This window comes from Sphaeramia orbicularis, chromosome 19 (assembly GCF_902148855.1).
Source record: "Sphaeramia orbicularis chromosome 19, fSphaOr1.1, whole genome shotgun sequence".
NCBI lineage: Eukaryota > Metazoa > Chordata > Actinopteri > Kurtiformes > Apogonidae > Sphaeramia > Sphaeramia orbicularis.
The window spans coordinates 11,161,879-11,168,259 of NC_043975.1; positions in this window are offsets into that span (position 1 = coordinate 11,161,879).

Sequence of the window (6,381 nt, forward strand, 5' to 3'; positions counted from 1 at the left end):
CAGTACTATCAATATCTGCAAACAGAAAGCTAGCATAGCAGGAATTAAGAGGATTTGTACTGGCTTTTCTCTTAACCTTGTAACCATGGGCATACCGTTGTAAGTTCTATTTCGTTTTGTGCTGTTTTTTTTTTAGTTTTCAAAGCTTGTAACTATTCCATCTTAGTGTTTTATTTACATAGGGGTCATTCCACCTCAATTCAACAAGTGCCTCCTGCTTGACCATCTTAGATTTGCTTGAAATTTTTACCATATAAAGTTCAACACTAAAAAACACCTCAGCCAAAATTTCAGATTGGTATATCAAATACATTTGAAGAAAAAAATTCATGAACAAGGTACCCCTCTTGGCATTTTTGGTACATTTTGCGATCGTCTTAAAATGTTGCAAATTTTAGAGTGCAATATCTCAGTAAGTTTTCCAGCTAAATACATGAAATTTTCAGCAAAGAATGACTACCACATATAGATTGCATATGTATATTCTCAATAACATTGTCTTTATTGGGACTGTGGTATGACCTTGTGAAATCTGGAAAATAAACTAGAAACTTTTACAAACCCCTATATTTATTGACCAATTAAACACAAACCAAATATGATATATTGCAAATAATTACACATCCTTTTACATAAGTATAGAGTAATCAGATCAGCATTTATTAATGGTTATGATCCTTTTTTGTTGTTTTTGTCATAATAAAATCACAAAATAACATTTTTCATTCATTTTCACTTTCAAATACCACAGATAGACAAGGAGTACCAACCAAAAGAACTTATTTTCTGAAAGATCATCACATATGCTTACAAAATGGAAAATTTTATGATGATTCCAGGACTCACGAAAAAAAAAAAATTCATGATAGTTCTAGGACTCACGAAAAAAAAAAAAAAATTCATGGTGGTTCTAGGACTCACAATGGTTCTAGGTTGGAGTCCTAGAACCATCATGAAATTTTACATTTACATACATACACACAACTATTTTTCGCTCTAAAACATGGAGAAAAATTTGGAGTTGACATTATTTACAGGGTGGGGAAGCAAAATTTACAATATTTTGAGGCAGGGATTGAAAGACAGTGTTTGACCAATTAGTTTATTGAAAGTCATGAGAATTTATTTGCCGCAAGAAAATTGACATAATAGAAAATGTTTTTATTCTATGTGTCCTCCTCCTTTCTCAATAACTGCCTTCACACGCTTCCTGAAACTTACGCAAGTGTTCCTCAAATATTCAGGTGACAACTTCTCCCATTCTTCTTTAATAGTATCTTTAAGAAAGTGAACATTGCTGTGTGATGTTCTATTGGTAGCATGTTCTAAAACGCCCCAAATAACAGAATCCAGAGGGTTTAGATCTGGGCTAGAAGGCGGCCATAAACATGATTCCCAAAAATTGCTAAAGTTGGATTTGTTGCTGTTGTCAAGAAGTGTTTTGGTGTTCTTGTGTAAGATTTTAACTTCAAATCATATTTTACTGCATTTCTAACGCTCTTGTTGTCTACCTCAAGTTCAATTGCCATTTTTCTCATGGATTTGGTTGGATCCTTTAGGATTTTGGATTTGAGAGCTTTAATAAAAGCTTTGGTACGTTTTTTGTTGCTTCCTCCACTTCCAGACTTTCTCGTGATAGTTTTGCTCATAGTCATTCTCTTCTTTCCATTATAAACAGTCTTTATGGACACTCCAACTATTTTTGAAATCTCCTTTGGTGTGACGAGTGCATTCAGCAAATCACACACTCTTTGACGTTTGCTTTCCTGATTACTCATATGGGCAAAAGTTTCTGAAAAGGTATGGATAATAGTGTTAGGTATGATTATGACATCATCAGTATATGTTTGGTTTCAAAACAATTGATGTAGTGCCTGCTGAGAAAAAACAACTAAATGTTCATTGTACATTTTGCTTCCTCACCCTGTGTGTATATATATATATATATATATTTATATCTATCTATCTATCTATCTATCTATCTATCTATCTATCTATCTATCTATATATATATATATATATATATATATATATATATATATATATATATATTACAAACAAAAAGTTAAAGATATTTCTTTTTTTGTTTGTTTTTGGTCTTCTTTTTGGTCATTTTTGTCATTTGTAAATAAAACTGTGTCTGGTCATTTAAAAATGTGTTTGAATTCAGGCACAACAGTTGTTCTTTTTTTCTATTATTTGATTTTTTATTTGTGTATTGTTTATTATTATTTTGTTCTTCCATATGTTTGGTATTATGTCTGTGTCTAAAATAAACTAAACTAAAATGTAAAAAAAAAAAAAAAAAATGTAAAATTCACACACAAAAAAGTAAAAAGTATTGTGCAAGAACCCAACTGAAAAAAAAGCGCAAAAATTAAAAATATCCTTAACTTTTTCTTTGTAGTGTAAATCCAAAAATCTCATTTTACAACTTGAACACATGTACAGTTTCCATTTCCAACAGTAGATGGCGCTGCTTACGTTAACTCTCCTCCTTTACTCAACTCAGACATCTGAACTCTCTCTTCTTTTCTCCGTGCGCTTTTACGCAACAGCACCTGGCGCGTCCCCGCTGCGCGCCCCGTACTTCCACGCGCTCTGACCACTTTAACGACCTGCTGGACCCTTTACGGTACAACAAGTGCTGGCAGCTGCCCTCGGGAGATCCCCGCTGCGGGTTTGGCACAGGTGATCCGGCCTCTGCTGGTCTCGGAGGATCTCGGAGCCGAGCCCTGATTGGCCGTCAGGAGTCAGACGCTGTGGTGCGCGTGGCGTGGGGTGGGGGGTTTTCGGGGAGTTGAACTGTAGTAACCTCGTATAGTCTGGGGTGATGTGATGTGATGTGATGTGATGTGTAACTTTACCGTACATCACACCAGGAGGAGCTCTGCGTCATGCGCACCGTGGAACGCTGAATCAGGTTTTAATAAAACTGGTATGTGCCGGAAATAAAAGTGGCACACCAGTGGAGATGACTGGACACGGAGAAGAAGACAAGTGGGAGAAGTACTCAGATGATTAGTCCAGTAAAAAGTACCAAATACACCATTAAAAGGCAAAGTAGTACCATTACGCATTAATATTTAGTTACCCAAAGGTGGAAAAACAGCTAGAACTTTTTGGGGAAATTTTGCGTCATTTGAATATTTACTCATATTCTGAATTAAAATAGTACAATAGTTTGCACTGGAAAAGTTTAGAAGTAAGTACTGATATGTGATGTAAAAAAAAAAACAATATAAAAGATGTAAGAAGATAACAAAACTGAATAACAGAGTAGCAGAGGTGGAAGAAATACTCAGATCCAGATACTCAGATCAAGTAAAAGTACAAAAAGTCAAAGTATTGTTTCTATGCATCAGTGTTTAGTCCAGTAAAAAGTACCAAATACACCATTAAAAGGCAAAGTAGTACTATTACGCATTCATGTTTACTTACCATAAGGTGGAAAAACAGCTAGAACTTTTTGGGGAAATTTTGCGTCATTTGAATATTTACTCATATTCTGACTTAAAATAGTACAATAGTTTGTTCTGGAAGAGTTTAGAAGTGAGTACCAATATGTGATGTAACAAGAAAACCAATATAAAAGATGTAAGAAAACAAAAAACTGAGTACAATGAGTAGCAGAGGTGGAAGAAATACTCAAATCCAGATACTAAGATCAAGTAAAAGTATAACATACACCATCAAAAGTCAAAGTATTATTATTACGAATCAATGTTTAGTTTTCCAAAGATGGAAAAACATAGCTCTGAGGCACAAATCTCTTGACTTTTTGGTGAAATGTTGCATCATTTTAATTTTTACTCATATTTTGGATTCAAATGGTACAATAGTTTACTCTGAAAGAGTTTAGAAGTGCTTACCGATATGTGATGTAACAAGAAAAAAACAATATAAAGTATGTAAGAAGACAAAAAACTAAGTACATAGAGTAGCAGAGGTGGAAGAAATACTCAGATTCAGATACTCAGATCAAGTAAAAGTACAAAAAGTCAAAGTATTGTTACTACGCATCAATGTTTAGTTCAGCTCTGATGCACAAATCTCTTGACTTTTTGGTGAAACTCAGATACTCAGATCAAGTAAAAATACAGAATAACCCATAAAAAGTCAAAGTATTATCAGTATGCATCAATGTTTAGTTACTCAAAGTTGGAAAAATAGCAATAATTCACAAATCTCTTGACTTATTGGTGAAACATCGTGTCATTTTAATATTTACTCATATTCTGGATTCTAATGGTACAATAGTTTGCTCTGGAAAAGTTTAGAAGTGAGTACAGATATGTGATGTAACAAGAAAAAACAATATAAAAGATGTAAGAAGACATAAAATATGTACATAGAGTAGCAAAGGTGGAAGAAATACTCAGATTCAGATACTAAGATCAAGTAAAAGTACAAAATAACCCATAAAAAGTCAAAATATTATTATTATTACACATCAGCTCCGATACACAAATTTCTTAACTTTTCAGTGAAACGTTGCATCATTTTAATTAAAGAAAACAAAATCGCTATTTACTGACTTTTCTCTGTTACTGACGCAGATATCCGGAATAAAAGCCTGATCTTGCACACAAATTAATTTTCTGGATTAAAATAGTTCAATAATGTCCTCAGGAAGAGCTCATACGTGCGTACTGATATGTGAAATGCAGAAGTAGGACACAGAAGAAGTACCAGATCCTTTTTTTATTTATAAGGATTCACAACTGCACAAAAAACTGCACTTGAACTGTACAGAAGCTGAAACTGTGCCTTTATATGTATAGAGTTTATGTTTATACAGTTAGTTCTTGTCTTAGTTTGCTTTTCCTACAACTTTATTACACCCCCCCCACCCCCCACCCCCGGAGAGGCAAGGCAAGGGGTATTGTTTTTGGTTCGGTTTGTATGTTTGTTGGTTAACACTCTAGCAGCAAAACTATTGGTTGAATTCATACCAAATTGGGTTCATAGATTGCCAGTGACCAAGAATAGATGTGATTACATTTTGGGAAAAGTAGGTTAAAGCTTCAATTTTTTATGAATTTTTAAATCTTTTTTTTTTTCTCCCATTTACTTATAATGGGCGAAATTTCAAATGTCTGTAGTAGCAAAACTATTGGTTGAATTCATACTAAATTTGGTTTATATATTGCTAGAGAACCAAAATAGATGTGATTACATTTTGGGAAAAATAAGTCAAAGTTCAAATTTTTCATTAATTTTTAAAAATCTTTTTTTCCCCATTTACTTATAATGGGTGAAATTTCAAATGTCTGTAGCAGCAAAACTATTGGTTGAATTCATACTAAATTTGGTTTATATATTGCTAGAGCAGGGATTAAAGCAAAAATTTTTCATCTGACTGAAAATTTTCTTCTGGTCAAAATCATTGGCCACTATTAAAAACTAGAAGCACTCGGAGAGCGCAGACCTCCGCCAAGGCTGATCAGTGGCCCCACCCGTGGGCACCCCCACCCCCACCCCCGATCACCACCAAAATTTAATCATTTCTTCCTTATCCCATTTCCAACAAACCCTGAAAATTTCATCAAAATCTGTCCATAACTTTTTGAGTTATGTTGCACACTAACGGACAGACAAACAAACAAACAGACAAACAAACAAACAAACAAACCCTGGCAAAAACATAACCTCCTTGGCGGAGGTAATGATGCAATACAATACTACTATAGCATACAAGTTTATAGTTAAATTTGGCAATACTGTAAAACACACTGAATGGGAGAGTGTACAGGTGTAGAAGATTAGTAACATGGAGAGGAAAAAATGTCATGAGTGGTATTGGTGGGGGGTCTGGGGGTCCTCCCCCAGAAAATTTTTAAAGCTTCAGGTCAATTTTGGTGCTCTGTGGTTAATTTTAAAGGGTATGAAAACCTTTGAAGCAAGTGAAAATAATAACTAGAAGAAAACCTTACTGCAAACTAGAAGCACTCGGAGAGCGCAGACCTCCGCCAAGGCTGATCAGTGGCCCCCCCCCGTGGGCCCCCCCACTCCCGATCACCACCAAAATTTAATCATTTCTTCCTTATCCCATTTCCAACAAACCCTGAAAATTTCATCCAAATCTGTCCATAACTTTTTGAGTTATGTTGCACACTAACGGACAGACAAACAAACAAACAGACAAACAAACAAACAAACCCTGGCAAAAACATAACCTCCTTGGCGGAGGTAAAAATGAGTGAAAAACTTTTTATTTAACAATTTAGGAACTCCTAAAACTTAACTCGAACTCCAACAGCACATGAATTTTGGGGGAAATGTCTGTGTAAATGTAACCCTAACCAACTAATCTTCTATTTTTCTGCTTTTTTGGTACTGAAACCAAAAGTTTCAAGCTTGGTCATCCCGGATGTACGC